Consider the following 18,809-nt stretch of genomic DNA (forward strand, 5'->3'; position numbering starts at 1 on the left):
ACCTCTTCATGAGGTTCTAGGTGACACGTCTCACCATGTCCCCTCATCTTTACTCCAGTGCCCACGACTGGTTCGATTAGCTCCCCTGTGCAGGGGAGGAAGTGAGGCCAGAGGGATCCAGGGCTCGGTGGGCAAGGGCCTGGGAGGGCAGACAGCAGGCCTGTGGGGAGAGAAGGGGGACCCTCCCCTGAGACGCAGCAAGAATGGAAAGGCAGAGGAGCAGCGGCTCAGGAGGCCTGTTCCCCTGGCTTCCGCATGGGTTCCTGAGAAGGAAGATGGACAGAGGATCAGAGGCCATCTAAAGACCTCCCACAGCAGGAGCTGGGAGTTCTGCCAGGAAGGAGTGAGAGGCGAGTGGCTGGAGCCTGTGACTGCGGGCCTGTGTCTTCTAGAGCTTCCTGTGACTTGGGAGCAAGACGGAGAAGGGGCTGGGCAGGAGCCGGGGGGAAGGGGGTGCTGGGTGATGTGCAGCCAGCACAGGTCAGAGGTGCTTGGCTCTGAGGGGGGTGTGGGCGTAGATGGCACTCCACAGTAGAGAGGTCTGCTGCCCAGGAGGTCCCCTGCTGGTGAGTCAGTGTCCTCTGTTGATTCAGGAGGGAGTTCATGCCTCAGTAAACTGGGAGCAGTTATGACCCAGGGCGGGAGGTTCAAGGCCAGAACCTTTGGACGGGTCCACCTGTGGGGAGGAGGGAGGAGAGGTGGCCGGGGAGAGTCCACCAGAGAAGTGTTCAGAGAAGCCGGAGAGAAAACCCAATACCTCGGTGCCCCAGAGGCCCAGGGAGGACAGCCCTGGGAGGCAGGTCCCCAGATTCACAAAAGAGGTCTCAGGGGACAAGGCCACTCTGATGCCTGAGGTCAAGCGATGAGGGACTAGCACCAGCTAGTATTTAAAATGCAGAAAACATAAAATTTGTCTGGATCAAAAACAATGCTTTCTTTCTAAAGAATGGAGGCCAAGCTGTCCCTGCCTGGGTCACATGCTGGGTCACATGTCCCTGCACATAGAGGAATAGGAATGGCAGCTGCGGGTCCCCAGCTGACCAACTTTGTGGGAATGGAGCCCTCAGAACCTGCTGCTGAGAAGAGATGCTCAGGCGACCTTGGCTGACCCTGGGACCCAGAGATGGGATGATGACCTGGACTTGAGCACCTGACAGGATTCAGTGACGTACATGAAACCAGGTCACCGGGACAGGGCTTGGGAAGCCCGGGCTGTGTCTCCGGTGTGTGGCTGGCCGAGGTCCCGCCCCGCATCAGGGAGAAGCACACGGCTTCCTTTCCCATGTGCACCTCCCCATTTTGAAAGTTCTGGGGTCCCGGAGGTCCAAAGCTCTCTTTTCTGGGCCCTTCCCCCATTTCCCTCCTGAGCTTTCAGCGACCGGCTTCACCCTGAAAATGTGAAGGGAAAAACTCCCGAAGTAAGCAGAGCACTGGGCTCCGTCCACCCGCGTCACACAGCAGGGACACCGTCCTGGACATTCACACCAGGACCTCCCCGCCCTTAGTCACCTCCCAGCCATCCCTGTCATCAGCTCACAGTGCCTGTGTGCAGGCGGCCTTTATTTTACTTAATAATGGCTCCTGAGCACAAGAGCAGGGACGCTGGCCATCAGACAGGCCACGAAGCGCCTCCTGTGAGGGGAAAAGGGAAAGTTCTTGACTTAAGAAGGAAACAAACCATGAACTGAAGTTGCACAGATCTGTGGGTAAGAAGGAGCGTCTGTCCATGATGCGGCCAAGAAGGGAAAGAAACCCACGCCCCGTCGCTGTCCCACCTCACGCTGCAAACGCTGTAGCCACCGTATGGTGCAGGGTTTGGTCAGGATGGAAACGGCCCTAGACTCTTGTGGGTCTAAGCGTCTGGGGAAAAACAGTAGGCCCAGGGCTTGGTACTGTTCCCGGGTTTGAGCATCGTCTGGGCTCTTGAAATACATCCCCCTTCAATAAGGGTGGACTGCTGTCACTGGACTGTCCCTTGGTGAGGGAGGGAGGAAGGGAGGCTCATGCAAAGTGGCAGAGGGCAGCCTTGGCAGAGTGCTTCTGCATGCCCCAGGGGGAAAGGGTGGGGGGCACACCAGGACTGGAGCGAGGCCTTGCTGCACACGGCACCTGGGCGGGGAAGGACAGAGGCTGCAGACACCTGACCCAGGGAGGGGCATTTCTGGGGCCAAGTCCTTGGAGCACTCGCAAGAGCCTGAGATCCACAGGACCCTCAGCTCCAGCAGTGCTCAGCCCCAGAAGCCAGGGCAGCTGAGGCCTGGCCACAGTGCCCCAAAGTCTGCTTCCTCTTGGATGAGCAGCTGGATGGACAAAGTAACCAAATAGTGACGGATATTGCCGGACATGAAAGCCAGATGACCTCTGATTTAGAAAAATAATGCAACCCTTCTTTTGCCCACACTCCAGAGACCAAACCCCCCCTGCCCGGCCCGAAGGCACCTGATGCAGGTCCCCCACTCTGATGCTGTGAACTTCAAGTGTACAAGTTGTTTTTAACAAGTCATCAGAGAGCCAAGCTATCAGATCAATCTAAAAAAAGACAGGTGCGTTCCTCCTGTGTCACAGCACACACGCCAGCTTCCAAAGGGCTGCCAGGCGAGGCAGGAAGGGGACTCGCGGGTCATGATTTTACACCTGACGCCAGAAAGGCTCTGTAAACAGGAGGCCTGACGCGGGTGGCTACCTTGCTGGCCCACTCCCTGGACGCTCAGTGATTACAGGCCGGACAGCACGTATTAACTGAGGTGAGGTCATGGCTCCGGAGCCGTGTGACTGTCATCTTTGCACAAGGAGAGTGCCTTTCCCCTTGGCCTCCTGCCAGTCTGGCAGCACGCTCTGGGCTGAAAGAGTGGAGAAAGAAGCTGTTTTATGCTTTGCGAATAGAAGCATCCAAGAACTGAGAACTTTTGATTTTTCAAATTTCACTGAAAGATCCTTGACTTCAGTCCGGACCTGGCTCTGGGGCTGAGAGCCACGGGGATGGCCGCTGCAGGAGACGCCGTCACCCAGCCCAGTTCCATCAGGACTATTGATGTCCTAGGTCTTCTCCTTCAGGACTCTTGTTTGACATTTGCCTTCTGGCAGAACCAGGGCCCACGAGGAGGAGTTGCAGGGACATGACTTTTGGCAAAACGTAGGAAGAATTTTCTTAGAGCAGTCCAAAAATGAAACAGCTCAACTCAGAAGACAGAATGGCCCCAGCCTGCACGAGGTCCTCCTGAGGTCCTTTCAGGGTGGCTCTGCCCAGTGCCTCAAGAGATGTGTACAGATCAAAGATGGCCCTGCTAAGACGGTGCCAACTCCTGCCGCACGCGGCTCCATGTGCCTCCGTGTGCAGGCAGTCATGGAATCTTCAACAGCCCTGCAAGACGGCACTGCTGTCCCTGTCCTTTTACAGATGAGGAAACCGAGCAGGAAGCAGCATAGGACCCGCCTGTGTTCACACTGCTGGTGTGTGCGAGGGAGTCAGGATTCGGGCCCAGGCATCTGACTGCCCTGCTTGTTCCTCTGTAGACCTTGAGCATCCTTAGCACAAGCCCCAAATCTGAAACTCTTGAATCATGGACCCGACAAGTGGAAAATTCCACACCTGACCTCCTGCGATGAGTGGCAGAACGCAACAAAGTTAGTGAGAACATTGTATAAAATTACCTTCACACTAATATGAAACATAAATGAAGTTTTCATTCATCCCCAAGATATCTCATTATGTACATGCAAACATTTCTAAAATCTGGAAAAAAAAATCCAAACTCTACAACACTCTGGTCCCAAGTTTTCGGATGAAGGACACAGCCTGTGCCGTGATGCTGGTCTTCTCATAAGGTGTTCAAGGGTCACGTGACCCTACAGTGACCAGCTGTTCTTCCCAAGAGGAATTTAAAACCCGGGGCAGGGAGGGAGGCCCCGGATCCAGAGTCAAGGCAACATCAGTTACTGATGCGCTCAGACTCTTAAAAAGGAAGCCCCCAGATGGCCGGACCCTTCTGTCCTGTGCACGGGACAGAGAGCAAGTGGCACAGGAGAACCTGAGGTCCAAGGGCTCCAGGGCTCAGCATCCTGTTGACTGCGAGGCGCTGTCTGCTCGCTCCTTCAGGCGCCTCCGACTCCCCCTGCAGGGTCAGGAATCTGCCTGACGTCTCCCTGAGCCCTCGCCCGTCTCTGCCCTCAGTGTGGGACAGCGAGAAGCCTGGGGATCTGGAGAAGTTGCTCCCCTCGAGTCCGCCTTCCCCTTGGTTGTGAATGGGACTCAGGGGCCTCCTCCCTGGCTCTCGGGAGGACTGAACAAGCTAATGGGAGAAATGGCTGAGTTCTGAGGCCCATGGTGGATTCGGGCTTTGCCCACCGCTGTCCACAGACTGAAGGTTGCAAGCTCGGCCCTCTGGCATTTGGTCCATGTGGCTACCCGGGGCCAGCTGAGAACCTTCTTCAAAAACAACAAAGGCCAGGGAGGAATGCCCTGTGCACATTTTGGGCCTGCAGTGGGAAAAGTGATCAGGGACCACCAGAGGCCCTCAGGGCCACTCAGTCCAGCACTGCATACGGGCGTTGTGCTCCATGATAGGACTGTGGGTCCATAAGGTCATACAGGAGCTGGGAAGTTCCCAAGGCCAGGTGGTGCCGTGGCTACTGCAATGTCTTAGCGTGACGCCCTCCTCGGGTCTCTGGTGATCCTGGTGAAGTGAGCCCGTGGCGCTGCCAGTCACACGAGTGGGCATTCAGTAGAGTACAGGCACGTTTTCAAGTCAGACTTGAAAATGAAAACCGACGACTGTTGCAGGTTGATGTACTGACTTACCCTTGACTGTTGTTCTAGAGTGGACACCTACCTACCTGTCGGGCAGGCGTCTCCCCCAGGAAAGGGCATCGCTGTCACAGATGGCAGCTCCCTGCAAGTTGCTGCCCCCAGACCTTCAGGGGGACAAGATGCACAGCAGAATGGAAGCTCCTGCCGCAGGCTCATGTGGGTTCCGTGTCCTAGTTTTTAACAGAGAAGTTGGAAAAGTAGAAAGAGAAGAAAATTTAATAACAAGCGACACCATGCGACCCAGAGGTGTGGCGGGCCCCTCTCTGGGTCTGTGTATGTCCCATGGTGTCCGCACAGCAAGGGTAAATAGGCAACAGCTGGCTGAGGTTGGCTTGAGAGGAACCTGACTCAGAAAGCTCAGGCCGCGCTCAGCCCCACAACCTGCTCCCTCCCTAAAAGGAGAAACAGCCAGAACATTCCTAAAACTGGGAGCTCTAAAGTGCTCTGAGTCATTGCCGAGGGAGGGAAGAAAATGTGCGTGTAGTAAAATAAAGAGACTTTCTGCGGTGGGCCGAGAGAGGACAGGGGCTTTGGCTGCCCAGTTGAGGCCCACAGGGCTGAGAGCTGGGCTCCGGGGTGAGGACAGGCCACCCGCTCCCCTTACACTTTCACTCCAGGGCCCACGTGGGACATTTACCAATGCCCTGATAACAGATTCTAATCAGACCCGTTGTCCTAGAGGCCACAACTTACACAACACGGGCTTCCCTGGGGCCCGGCAATCTTCCCCAGGACAGGACCATCGGAGCCAAGAGTTTCTCCCATCTAATCCCGGGTTGTGTTTTCCTTACAATCCTTCTATAAAATAGGTTGAAATAACTTTTCTGAATTTCTACTTGGGAAAATGGTCGTACAGAACATTTTAGTCATTTTTTCTAAAATGTGCCGGAAAAGTGGGAGAAGTTTTTGACCACGGAATTAGCTAGACCCTTCCTGACTAATCCCTGGGATTGTTACCCAATTGCATCTTGAAAAGGAAGAAAACTTCCTCTTCATCAACTATTTGCATCCCAGTTACTGCACCTGCTGCAAAATTAGAGATTCCTGCGGGCCAAAGAGAGCTCAGGTGGAAGCTTCTGTCTTTCAAGGGATCCTGGGTCTGACACCAAATCTTCATTCAGAGTAAAGGAGGAAATTCAAGCTGCAAAATTAGAGATTCCTGCGGGCCAAAGAGAGCTCAGGTGGAAGCTTCTGTCTTTCAAGGGATCCTGGGTCTGACACCAAATCTTCATTCAGAGTAAAGGAGGAAATTCAAGCTGCAAAATTAGAGATTCCTGCGGGCGAAAGAGAGCTCAGGTGGAAGCTTCTGTCTTTCAAGGGATCCTGGGTCTGACACCAAATCTTCATTCAGAGTAAAGGAGGAAATTCAAGCTGGCCTTGGTGTCTGAGGGTTCTGCGTTTACAGATTCAACCAATCACAGACAAAGGGTGTTTGGGGGGAGAAAAATTATCCCCGTAGCAGACACATCTAGGCTTTTTATTGTCATTATTCCCTAAGCAATACAGCACAACACCCTATGATACAGCATTTGCATCACACTAGGTGCTGTAAGTAACCTAGAGATGATTTAAAGTGTCCTGCAGACGTGTCGGTTCTATGCCACACTGCGCCACTTTATATCGGGAATTTGAGCGTCTGAGGGTTTTAGTAGGATATTAAGAGATGACTGCACCCTCATTGCTATTTTCACTGTCTTAGGAAATTGGACCAGAAGGATTTTAAGGTCCCGTCCTGTTGTATGCCCTTCTTTAAAGCCTTATGTTATTTTTTGTGCAATTATATTTCCCTTACTTTCATTCCCCACACTGCCTGGCCCCTCTCCTGGCCCTTCTCCTGATGATCTGAAATATCAGAATTTCTGAAATCCCTGCCACGCCCGCTCTGCGAAGGCAATTTTGCATCCTGGGACCCAGCACATCAGGTCCATCGCAGTACGGCAAATAATAACAACGACAAAACAGCACTTCAGCACGTGCCCCCCTGTCCATCGCTTCCAACCGCCACTCAGAAATTTTTGTTTCCAAATGAGCACAGGCCCCGCAGCCTGGTCTCAGGGACAAGGAGGAGCCCCTGTTGTTTGAGCACTGGGCTTGCAGGAGCAGAAATCAGACGTGTGGTGCCCAGGAATCACAGATATTCTCAGATCTAGAAAAGATCCTGAAAATCACGTTGTCCTATCTCTTCTGTTTGGGAGGGGAGTCAAGACTGGGATCAAGTGACAGCTGGTCCTGGGCTCGCATGATACTACACTGACCTGGGCTCGCTCCGTCCCTCGGAGTGTCCTTGCAGAACAGGGAGCTCGTCCTCCGCTCTGTAATGCACAAAATCTAAAGTGCAGAACCCAGAGAGTCCACGTGTCTCCAGCAGAGGTGAGCGCGACACAGGAGAGCAGTTAGGCCCAGTCGAGCCAGGTCTTCTCACTGAGTCACGCTGGTCCAAAGCAGGAGGCAGGCCTTTTTCTTCTCCTCCAGGGTCTCCCTCTTGACCTGTCAGATCGTTTAGATTTGCTGCTTAATGGGGTGCTTCCTAGCACATGGGGCACCTCACAGAGCTCTCTGGGAGTGCAGACCATCCCAGATGCCCAGAGCCCTGCTGGGACTCTGTTTGGGGTACCTGTGGCCACTGAAGAACGTAATATCCTTGGGCAATGTCCCCTCTGAGTTCAGGGTCCCCCCTGAGTGCAAGGTCTCCTCATCTGCACTGGCCACAGGCCAAGAAAGCTGGACCAGAAATGTGCAGCCTCACGTACCTGCGATGACTCCAGGAGTGGCAGAGACGCAGACACAGGGGACGAAGCAAGTCAGCCTCACTCCCTGCAGCCTCTGGGGACAGCCTCCTCTGGGGGCCTCTCCAGTCCCCACTGTCAGGAGCCCCAGGGGGGAAAGAATTTGGAGGAGGACTCTAACTTAGCTGTGATTGAGAGAATTCCCAGGTTAGAAGGCAAATGATACATTTCTCTTTTAAGAAATGTGTGTGTGTGTGTGTGTGTGTGTGTGTGTGTGTGTGTGGTTCTGGGAACTGAACCCAGAGCCTCAGGCCTGCTAGCAAGTGCTCTAGCACAGAGCCACAACCCAGACTGATAGGATTTCTTCCTACCTGTTAATCTGTGTGTGTGTCTGAATAGGAGTTGGTACTGGGGACTGAATCCCATGGTACTGTGACGTCTTAGCATAGCAGTCTCCTGAGAGAGGAGGAAAGGAGTCCCATCCCCTCGTCCTCTGAATCTTCCATTTGGTCCCTGCCCGTTTTCCACTGAAGCTGGCCCCTTCTGGTGACAGAGGTGCCCCATTTCATGTCTGCTGAGTCTGAGTGACTCTGAGTTCCCCGCTGTTTGCCAGACTGAGCTGGTGCTGAGCACGCAGCTGTAGTGGGGCTGACGGAACGAACCCTCAGAGACACAGGGCAAGACTCAAGGCCGTGAGCCCTGAGCCTGGGGGTGGGGGGCGCCTACACCTGGAAGCACCACCTGGCAGCAGCCGGGCCTGAGTGCGCAGCAGGCTCGGCCGGATCCTGAGCACAGGCCTAGGAGACGGTGCTGTTGTTACTCCTGGTCCTCGGATGCAGAGGGTGAAGGCCAGAGATGCCCTGGCCGAGACAGCCAGGAAGCGGGAGCAGCAGCCAGCCGAGGTCTGGGGGCCCCGGGGCCCTGAGCTTGGGCACCGCACCTGTGTGGCTTCTGCCCCACCCCCAGGTGCCATTGCCACAGGCCCGTGCAGGTGAGTCACGGGGCAAGATGGTTCAGCGATAGCGAGTGGGAGATGAGGAGATGGGGTGCAGGACTGGAGCCGGCGCCCGCCTGCCTCCTTCCAGTGTCCTCAGTGCGAACCAGTTTTGCTCGGGGAGAAGCTCAGGGCTCTCCAGGGCCCCAGCTGGCGCTCCTAAAAGGGAGGTTCCCATTGGCAGCCTTGGGAAGTGGGAGTTTTCTTTCTGGTGAGTAAACACACGGGGGCAGGAGCGAGGAGACACAGCCCAGGGTGCCCCCAGCTCAGCCCTGCTTTGGGCTGCGGAGCCTGGAACTGGGCGCACCGACGGGCCAGCAGCGGGAATCCTGGGCTGAGGTGAGGAGGCCTCTGGCAGGGCGGGCTGGTCGCTGGACCCATCTCATGGCTCATTAGCCGGGTGGCCGGGCGCCCAGAGGTGGGTAGAGAGCACCAGGTGGCTTCTCTCTGGAACATCATGAAACCCCTGCAAAGCCTGGGCTTCCCTTTCAGGGATCATGGCCAAATTCTTGCCCTTGAAATCATTTTCCAGGCCTTTCTACCAGGAAAGATGTTCTTCTGTGGGGGGAGGGGGGCCATGGGAGGGTCTGGAGGAAGAGCCAGGGAGAGTAAACTCTCCTCGGAGAAGAGGGATTAGTCCTGCAAGGCTAAGTCCAAGCACAGAGGCCCTCCCTCACTCATGCCCAGCGAGAAATCACGACCGTGGCCAGACACTTCCCCATGTTGGCCCAACACCCCTTCTCCTCCTCCCTGACACATCCCTCTGCAGGACCTGGGGACAGCTGGAAATCTGCAAGCACCAGCGGACCCAGGGCCCTCTCCAGCCAGGGGAAGCCTGCTGAGCTGACTTGGTTTGGCCACAGCAGCCGGGTCGGGGGCACCGTCCGGGCACCTTGAGTTCCCGTCCTCCTCAGCACCGCCCAGGCCCAGCGGTTGGGCTGTGGAAAGTCAGGGACTCTGAGTCACCCTCCTCCTTTCAGCGTGTTTCTGGGAATGTGAAGCACACTGAGCGACGACGTGACATTCCTTAGCTCCCAGCAGCAAGTCAACCACCCACTTCCTTTCCAGTCATGCTGCGCGGCAGGGAACAGGACCAAACCAATTGACATGAAAGCCACATGCCTTTAGGACAGGACGGGAGCGCAGGGCCAGGGCCTCCCTTCCCTCCAGAGCAGAGCGCGTACCAGCACCGCAGCTGTCCCTGCCCCTCCAGGGCCAGGAAACCCTCTTCTCAGGCATGTGACCCCCGTCCTGCTGTTCCAGAACACACTTCACATCGACAGACACACCCGTTCTGGGTGACAGGCTTTGCCATGTGTGAAATTCTTTGTCCTTATCATCTCGGAGTAAGTCACAGGAAGGTAACACCCATCTCCCTCAAGCATTTGGTCTGGGGGTAAAGTTCTGCACATCTGAATCCTAGAAAAATGTCATCTATTGACAGGACCCTGAGCACAAGAGCTTGGGAAGGGAGCTGGGGGCGGCGGATGATGAGAGGGTGAACGTGGGGACATCTGCCCCAAGAAGGACCAATGTCACACGGAGACAGAACCTCAGGAGCATGAGGTGCACCAAGGACCAGGCTCAGAGGACAGGGAGTGAATTCCAGGGCACACGTGTGTGGGGGGGGGGGGGGACAAGCTTCAGGGGCGATGCCTGCCGCCTGCCGCACCAGGTGGGGTCAGCTGGGACCTGCTGGGATCTGGAGAATCAGCCTGTGTCCAGGGGCTGGGCGCGTTTCACCAACGGGTGGGAAAGGAGAGGGAGATTGGAGCAGAGCCTGGGGACAGCTGGAAGGGACGGTGGGGTGGGGTGCTGTGAACAAATGACCACATTAGAACAGACCCTGGAGCCAGATTCACAGGGCCCGGGAACCACGCTAGGACAAGTCCAGATATTAAGCAGAGGGTGACACGCCCGAGACAAGCCTCGGAAAGGTCACCCTGGGGCGATGTTGAAGTTTGGCCTGGCCCAGGTGGAAGGTGAGGACGTTAGCAGGCCTCCTCAGTGCTGCAAGTGGACAGGACGGGGCTCGAAGGTCAGCGGCCACGGGAGCAAGCAAGATGGCCACCATAACAGCCCCGAGGCTCCTCCCAGCCCCCTTCCCGAGCCGCGTGTGACCGTGCTAAGCACTGACCCGCGCCGTCACATTCCTCCATCAGTCACGACCTTAAGTGGCAGGTCTGCTATCTCTGCTATCGGCCATTTCACAGATGAAGAAACTGAGTCTCAGGGAAGGGAGGTAACAGCACGGGGGCTGCCGGGCCAGGACTGACGCGGTGCCTGGTCCCCAGCCACACCCGTAGAGGGGACGCAGGGACTGCTGGAAACCCAGTTAACAGGGAGGTGCTCTGGCGTTTACCGGTGCCTCAGAGGACAGAGGAGGGCATGACAGGGCCACAGGCAGGGGGCTTGTACCTGGGTAAGACCGGATGGCACTGGACCCCCCCCCCCCCCCCCCCCGCAAACACCAGCGGGGTGCTGCAGGCGCAGGTCCCTGGGAAAGCCAGGCTCTCGAAGACGCCTCGGTTCAGAGAGGCGTGCAGGCCTCGTGGGGAAGGAGGGCAGGCGCCAGGCCTGAGGGTTTGCCGTGTGCCCGCTGCTGGCTAAGGGCTCACCATGCCTCCCTGTGACAACCGGTGACATGGCCCTACCCTCCTCTGCAGTTAAAGATGGGGAAACGGAAGTTTGGAGTAGGAAGCCTCACCTAAGGCCAGGGAGCCCGGGTTGGTACGCTGGGCGGAGCGGCCACAGCAGAGTCCCCGGGCTGCACCTGCCCTGCGGCCCCCACTCCCTCCCTTTGCCCCTCTGTGCTCCCTACACTGCCTGCCATAGGGCGCAGGGATTTTGTAACAGGTGGAAAAGCCAAAAAGGTGGACGTATAAACTGGTGGATGTTTAGACGATAATTTGCAGCTTCTGCTAAAAACGGAAGATTGGGCACATTGTTTGACCCAGTAATTCCAATTTTAGAAAATAAACAAGCAGAGACTGAGGCATAAAAATATCTAAAGCAGGAGATTAGAGACAACCTGGAAATACATTCCATGTCCAACCACTTTCAGGTGAATGCGCTACGTGGTAGCATGGTCTGAATGTCCCTCCAGAGCTCACGCTGAAATGTCATTGTCATTGTGATAGAATTAAGAGGTGAGACCTTTAAGAAGAGATTAGGACTTGGGGGCCCTCAGGAATGCTTGTGGGTTGATGATCTCAGCAGTGGCTCCAATAGACGGGATGAGTGTGGGCTGGTTTCTCCCTGCCTCCCTTGCGCCCTCCGCCTCTGCCTTGTGCTAATGAAGCTGCAGGCCCCTGTCCGAGCTGGACCCTGCTCTTGGACTTCCCAGCCTCCAGAACCTTGAGGCAAACACTACTGTCTATAACTTACCCACTCTGATATCTTGTTATAGCAGCAGAACACAGACGGAGACACACTGCTCGGATATGTGAATACAAGAGGAAAGTGTGTTACACAACCTTATCTCCCGGGGATCTCGCTCTGGTAAGGAATTCCTTCATCTCAGTACACGTCAACTATTTGGCTTTGTAGAGAAAGGACAACGCAAATGTTCGCTTAAGGCTGCCGAGCCCTGCACCCCTTCACCCAGGCCCTCATCAATAGGCAGACCCAGGCTGGATAACCTGCAAACCCCCAGGCTGAGTCTTATTCTAGAATCTTCCTTCCGCCTCCCTATATACATTTAACAGACTCTTTAAACATCCCTTGGACAACACCCTCCCAACCTCAGGCCCCCTCCTCCTTCAGACCTAGGGGCCTCCCTCCAGCCCCACTGCGGTTGACCATTTGATCCTCACAGTGACGGGCTACTCCAACCGCCGCTCAGGAAAGTCTTCTTTTAAATGTTGCAAATTACGGAGCAGCAAACATCCACCCATGCTCCTGTATAAACTCGCTTTTTAAATTTTCATTCAAATTATGTCCTGGGTGGAAATTCCCAGGTAGGGATTCCCGGGCTAGGGGGTGGGATTTCTTTAAGCATCAACACGGTTCCTCCCGGTTCTTCTCAGACATCAAGACCTTTAGGTCCTGTTGAGGGTAAAAAAAAAAATCTGAATTTTTGTGCCCTGATTCTTCTGCTGCTCTTCCACCTCTTAAATTGGGTTGGAATGTGATCTTTTCATCCTGAAAATTTATTTTAATTTTAAAACACTTCTGCACCTTCTTCCCTCCGTGTGTTTTTTTTCCTTTGTCTTCCTCCATGTTTTATTAGCTCTGCTTCTTACCCGCATTGCCTCGGTCAAAGAGACCTTTTTCTTCTCATTGGCGGGCCCTCCACAAGTTTACAACGGGGCGATTTCTCCACAGTGGACTTAAAAAGAAAGAAGGAAGAGGTGGGCGGGGTTTGCGCTGACTCCCGGGTGCTTCAAGGGAATTGAGAACATAAATAAATAACAAAAACAAACAGGGGTGTCATCTGTGTTCATCTGCATGAGCAGAATGAGTCATTCCTTTTTTTAAAAAAAATAAAGACAAAAGTGTAAGAGGCCCGGGTCCCCAAGTCTGGAGGTATGGAAGACCTCCTTTGAATTGGTTTACGGCAGATTTTGGTGAACTTTGGACTTCCCTGGAATTTTCAGGAGGCTAAAACCATAGCTGAACAAGTCCTTGGTGCATATCCCGCCTCTGGGGCATTGCGCCTTTCTCCTCCTTTCTCTGGAATGATTCGAGAATCCTGACCAAAGGTGTCAAGGTCGTAAGTGCCTACCTACGTCAGACTGACTGTTTGCTCTCTTTTGAGCTAAGCAGGGAGATTGGAAACTTGGATCTTTTATGTAAACCAACCACTTCAAAATAAAACTTATCTCCAGGCCAAATGTGCCTTTCAGCCACAGAACTTTTCCCCAAACCAGTATTATACTGGGAAATGCATTTTTTAAATGTTCTGGGAAATACATTTTGTATCTTTTTTGTGTGTGTGTACACCATACCTCTATTTTATTTATTTATTTTTATGTGGTGCTGAAGATCGAACCCAGAGCCTTGCACATGCTAGGGGAGCGCTCTAAAGCTGAGCCATAGCCCCGGGAAATGCATTTTTTAAACATTCTCTCCTCTCTCAACCTTCTGACTTGCTGTCTCATCTTCACAGATGATACAGAAGTCAGCAAGTTTGCCTTGACTTCTGCTACCAAAAAAATCACCCACACTTGCGCCATCCTGCCTTCTTTGCCATCTGTTCAGCAAAGCTTCTCAGAAGGAGCCCTGTTCCTCCTGCCCCAGGGCCTTTGCATGTGCTTTCACTCTGCCCAGAAGGCTCTCTGCCCCACCCCACTCCTTCCCAGTCTCAGGTCCTCAGGGCTGCCTCAAACCTCTCCTTAACTGTGTACCTCTCCTTCAGGTTACTCTGTATCTTTGTTTATTTTCTGTCCTCCCAACAAGAGGAAGGCAAGCAGGGCCAATGTCTGTGATCCTCCACAGGGAGTATAATCTGCACAGTCAAGATAAGGAGCTGCCTTGGAGGGGCAGGAGGGCCGCCCAAGCTGCAGAGCGGTGCCCTTGGGGAGAAGTCCTGTAAGTGATGAAGTAGAAAGGGAGCATTAGCGCCATGGGAGGCGGTAGCTGCCCGGAGAGACCACATCCAGCCAGGCCTGTGGACCGCCCTCGAGATATGGTCACTCTCTCCTTTCCACCACCATCTCCTGGGCAAAACCTCTGCCAGCTCTTTGGTGATCATTCAAAAGTCATCCAATCATGTCCCTTCCGCTGTGGCTCTACAAAAGCACCCAGACCTGCCTAACGATCTAAATAAAGCTGTACCGCCACCCTGCTCGGACCTCAGCTCCACTCACCTTCCCAGCCAAGAGGGCCCGTCCCTCCTGGTCTGGGCAGCCCCAGGCCACCCGGCCCTGACTGCCCCTCCGCAGCCTTCTGTCCCAGCCACACTGGCTACCTGGAGGAACCTCAGACTGGCCAAGCTCGTCCCTGCTCTGGGCTGGTTCCCTCCACTGGGAAAAGGCTTCCCCAGGTCCCTGTGCTGTCCCTTCTCCCACCAGGCCGGGAGGCACAGGATCACTGCGGGAAGAGCGGATGGATCACTGTGACTCACTGTCAAGGGAAGAAACTGGGGTACAGTGGTGGGAAACAGAATGTTCCCCTGCGAGGTCCGTCTGGCCCACGGAGGCATCGCTGATGCGGCTTCCAGACTCACCTTGGCCTTTTGCAGTGACTGAGAGCTACTCACGGCTCAGCAGACACAGAAATGACAAAAAGGGCCACCAAAGTGACTGTCTGCCATGATCCAATGATGGGGCACTGTGTAGTTCCCAGGAGCTCTTTAAGAATCCCTGATTCACCACCTCGCCTCACACTTATTAAGCACACACGAACGGGCAAGGCAGGCGTGGAAGAAGCAACAACCACCAGAACCTATGTTGGCCTGCGGATGGGCCGAGCCCTGGAAGGCAGTTGGTGGTGAGATAGGGCTTTCAGTTCCAATTTTCTGTTCCCCGCCAAGTCCTGGCATTGGTAAAATATGAAAATGAAAAACCAAAAGAGGTGGGGTAGGAAAATGACCATGATAATATCTGTTACTTGTTTCCTCTCCCTGGTGACTAGTCCTGCTGGGTGCAGGACCACCAGCTGGAACTACATTTCCCAGCCTCCCTTGCAACTTCAGGGTTCTCTGGCCAGGTTCTGGCAGGGTGAGGAGCAGTAAGCTGTGCAGCCTCCTGGGAGGGTCTTAAATCTTGAGCATGATCCCCTTTAGTTACTTTCTCTCCTCCTCCAGGGCTGCTTAATGGGGACCTACCTTCAATCACTGACAGGGAACAGGAGCTTCCTGGCCAGCCCACACCCTCCAGCTGTTACAGGAAGTGGAGAATGAATGGCTACCTCAGTTGAGATTGCATTCAGGGCCCTCAGGGATGTCAGCATTGCCTTTAACACAAGTGCCAGCGGGAAAGCTTGTCCCAGGTGCTGACATTTGAATTGTGCCTTCAAGGAACAATTGAACTTCTCCTGGGGAAAGGGGGAGAGTTGCAAATCCCCGGGAAAGGCCGGAAGCTCCGAGGCTTATCCTGACCTGCAGGTTCTTGGACTCTCCTGGTGGTCACGTGCCCAGATTCCTGGCTCACACCACCCCTACCCAACACCACCACTCAGACCCTGTGGATCTGAACCCATGGTGCAGGAGCCAAGGAAGAGAACATTTTATTTAGTGCCCCCATCATCCTCATGACCAGCAAGTCTGCTAAATGCTGGGCGGGACCCTCTGACTGTTGATGGAAGATACAGGATCAGAGCTGGGAACACCAGATTGAGCTAAAAGCAAATAGCTTTGGAATTTGACTGTAACACTGGTAAAGTCGCCTTAACAGCAATGGGCTGCTGCTTCTTTTCTTTGGGGAGACAGATGACACAAATTCTTTTAAAATTTCAACAAAAGGTATAACCTTTTTTCCAGAAAGTGCTCCCCTGCCCCCGCATTTGAGTACATTTCAAGGATCCCAAAAAGAGTCTTTTCCTAACTCTGCAATGCATACCTTTGTTAGTAAAAACACAACTGAGAAGTTAGGAATATGAGCATGACATCTGCAATTCTTGGTAAATACAGCCACCCCTCTGTATCGACGGGGACTGGCTCTGGGACCCCTCCACCTGAGGATACCAAAGCCTGAGATGCTCGAGCCATTTGCATAAAGTGGTGTAGGAGGTGCACAAACCTACACAATCCTCCTGCACACTTTAAACCTTCAGACGGCCTCTCAGACATTATACAGGTGAATGTTGCTTATACCATGGTCCACCTATATTGGTTAGGGAATAATGACATGCACATTTAGTAGAGATGAAATCTTTTTCCTGAATATCTTGTATCTGCAGGTGTCTGAATCCACAGCAGAGTCCATGGATGTCCACCCATTTGGATATAGTTAGAGTGGCAAAGGCAGTATGGCATATGCTCTTGGGAAGAGAAAAAGCACAAAGGTCCTGACAGCGTTCTTTTTTTTTGGGGGGGGGGGGTTCTGGGATTGAACCCAGGGTGGCTTTGCCACTGAGCTCCATTCCAGCCCTTTTTATTCTTTTATTTTGAGACAGCATCTCATTTGGTTGCTTAGGACTTCACTAAAGTCCTGAGGCTGGTCTCAAACTTGCACTTCTCTGTGTTCTTGGTTTAAATTTTAAGTTTGAAATGATGTAAATGCAAAAATCCCCCACTTTTAAAAAGACTACGTTGAGGAGAGTGGCAGGGACCGAGCCATACAGTGGTGGGGCAACCTGGAGGCCCACGCTTTGGAGAAGCTGGAGGGCGAAGAGGAGGAAGAGGCAGGCGGGGATAACATGAGGGAGGCGATACTTGTACCTGGAGGAGTGGGTGCTTGGTTGGAGGTGCTCGCGCTTGGGGGCAGAAACGACGGTCCCTGGGAGGAAAGGCAGGGAAAGAGAGGGTAAGAAGTGGGAGGGAGGAGATAGGGATATAGCTCAGTTTGTAGAGTGCCTGCCTCACAGCAAGGCCCTGGGCTCAATCCCCAGCACAACACAAAAAAAGAAAGCAAGCCGAAGGGGAAGGCCAAGCAGGTTGAAAATGTAGGCTCCCGCCCAGAGGTGAGCCTCGCAGTGAAACGGGGGATGCTCTCTGGAGTGAAGGCAAAGGAGGTGGGAAGGAGGGACATTTACCCCTTGCTGAGAAGGGGCTCCAGCAGAGGCCGGCGGCTGGACCCCCGCCACAGGAACCCATTGCCTTTTTAAGGTGCCCGTCGGGTGGTGAGTCAGGACGGCTGGAGCGGAGCGAGCACTGCCCCGCCCGGAGCACCACGCCCACACCGCGCCCCGCCCACGCCCGCTGCCCCGCCCCGAGCGCCCCGCCCACGTCGGGCCACGCCCTCTGCCCCGCCCCGAGCACCACGCCCACGCCGGGCCACGCCCAGCCCGCTGCCCACAGCGCGCCACGCCCACACCGGGCCACGCCCCGAGCACCACGCCCACACCGGGCCACGCCCCGAGCACCACGCCCACACCGGGCCACGCCCACGCCGGACCCCGAGGCGAGACCGCAGGGAGACGCGGGCGCAGGAAGTGGGCTTTGCGCGCGGGGCCATTCCTTTCCGCTGAGCCAGGCGTCTTCCCGCGTTTATCAAAGTTATTTTTACGCGTTGGGAAGTTTTCAAGTGAGCACTTGTGCGGTGGCACCTCCTTCCTGTCGCGCGGGTGCCTTGAGGACATTTACAGGCCTATTTATAGCCGCGTTTATTTTTACTCGGGACCTGCGCTAGACCGCGCCGGGCGGCTGGGGCTGAGCCCGCGGTCCGCCCTGGGGAAGGGCGCGGAGACCAGGGGCAGAAAAAACGGGGCTGTGGCCACCGTCCTCTCCCGCAGTGCCTTTTGGTCGCAGCAGAACCTGCTGCTCTTGTGCCCTGGCTCCAGCTGCAAAACCCCAGGTATGGGGGACCAGGGTGAGACGAGGGGGCGCGAAACCCCGAGTGATCTCGATAAGTTACATTTTAGTGTCATGTTTTTTAAAATTAAGATTAATGCAAACAACTCATTCTGAACAAAATATCAAAAATTTGCATGAGACACATGGGTGACAGAGAAGGCAAGTAGCCGGTTAATTGCCATCCCCATCAGACCCCACCGCTACACAGGCCCAGGCCTCAAGGGCCAGTGGGTGGTGTCCGTTATTGAGGGCATAGCTTAGAAAAAGAGGTTCACCTGGGATTGACCTAGACTGCCCTTGCCTTGCCCTTTGATGGACAGGAGGGGACCCCGGGTCCTGACACCAGGTCTGGGCAGCTGAGACTTTTGGGGCTGTCAAAAATTAGTGGTGGAAAGGATTTTAACCCATCCCCAAGAATTTGCAGTTTAGGGCTGGGGGTGCAGCGCCGTGGTACAGCATTTGCCTAGCCATGTGCGAAGCCTCGGTTTCCAAACCCAGCACTGCAAAAAAAAAAAAAAAAGAGAGAGAGAAATTTAAAATTGCAGTTTAGACACATTTACACACACCACACACCGTGCCTTGCCCCTTCTGCCCTATTTCCCAAGGGCTCCTGTCTCGCTGTGGTTCCTACCACCATTTTCAAGAAAGACACTTGGGATTTACAGACAATGGAAGTCTAGAATCCCGGCCTTAGACCACTTTACTCGCCTTAAGTTCCCCCTCTGTGGGCAGAGCCGCGACGGTAGACTTTGGTGGAAAAGCATGATGCAGATTTTGACTCACCCTTAAGGTCAGGCAGAGACATGGCCTTCGACTTGTCTCTTGGGGTCTCAGTGCAGTGACATGGAATTCCACTTCAGAGAGACAGCCTGTGGCATTAAGAAG

At 54.5% G+C, this 18,809-nt stretch overlaps 2 long non-coding RNA genes across 7 annotated transcripts; one reads left to right on the top strand and one right to left on the bottom strand.

Moving 5' to 3' along the window:
- Positions 1–1,539: 1,539 nt before the first annotated feature.
- On the bottom strand, positions 1,540–17,300 carry LOC144367847 (uncharacterized). Of its 4 annotated transcripts, none has more exons than XR_013427366.1 (4): positions 17,165–17,300; positions 16,851–16,908; positions 4,834–4,977; positions 1,540–3,597 (listed from the first exon to the last, which is right to left on the bottom strand). It is a non-coding gene; the product is annotated as an uncharacterized LOC144367847 (long non-coding RNA). The 4 variants fall into 4 exon arrangements; XR_013427365.1 differs by lacking the exons at positions 1,540–3,597; positions 4,834–4,977 and adding exons at positions 12,426–12,574; positions 12,772–12,857; XR_013427364.1 differs by having other exon boundaries at positions 1,540–4,977.
- On the top strand, positions 8,324–12,950 carry LOC144367848 (uncharacterized). Of its 3 annotated transcripts, XR_013427369.1 has the most exons (3): positions 8,324–8,866; positions 11,937–12,028; positions 12,759–12,950. It is a non-coding gene; the product is annotated as an uncharacterized LOC144367848 (long non-coding RNA). The 3 variants fall into 3 exon arrangements; XR_013427368.1 differs by having other exon boundaries at positions 11,937–12,950; XR_013427370.1 differs by lacking the exon at positions 8,324–8,866 and adding an exon at positions 11,001–11,676 and having other exon boundaries at positions 11,937–12,950.
- Positions 17,301–18,809: the final 1,509 nt, after the last annotated feature.

The sequence above is a fragment of the Ictidomys tridecemlineatus genome, chromosome 11, assembly GCF_052094955.1.
Source record: "Ictidomys tridecemlineatus isolate mIctTri1 chromosome 11, mIctTri1.hap1, whole genome shotgun sequence".
Classification (NCBI taxonomy): Eukaryota; Metazoa; Chordata; class Mammalia; order Rodentia; family Sciuridae; genus Ictidomys; species Ictidomys tridecemlineatus.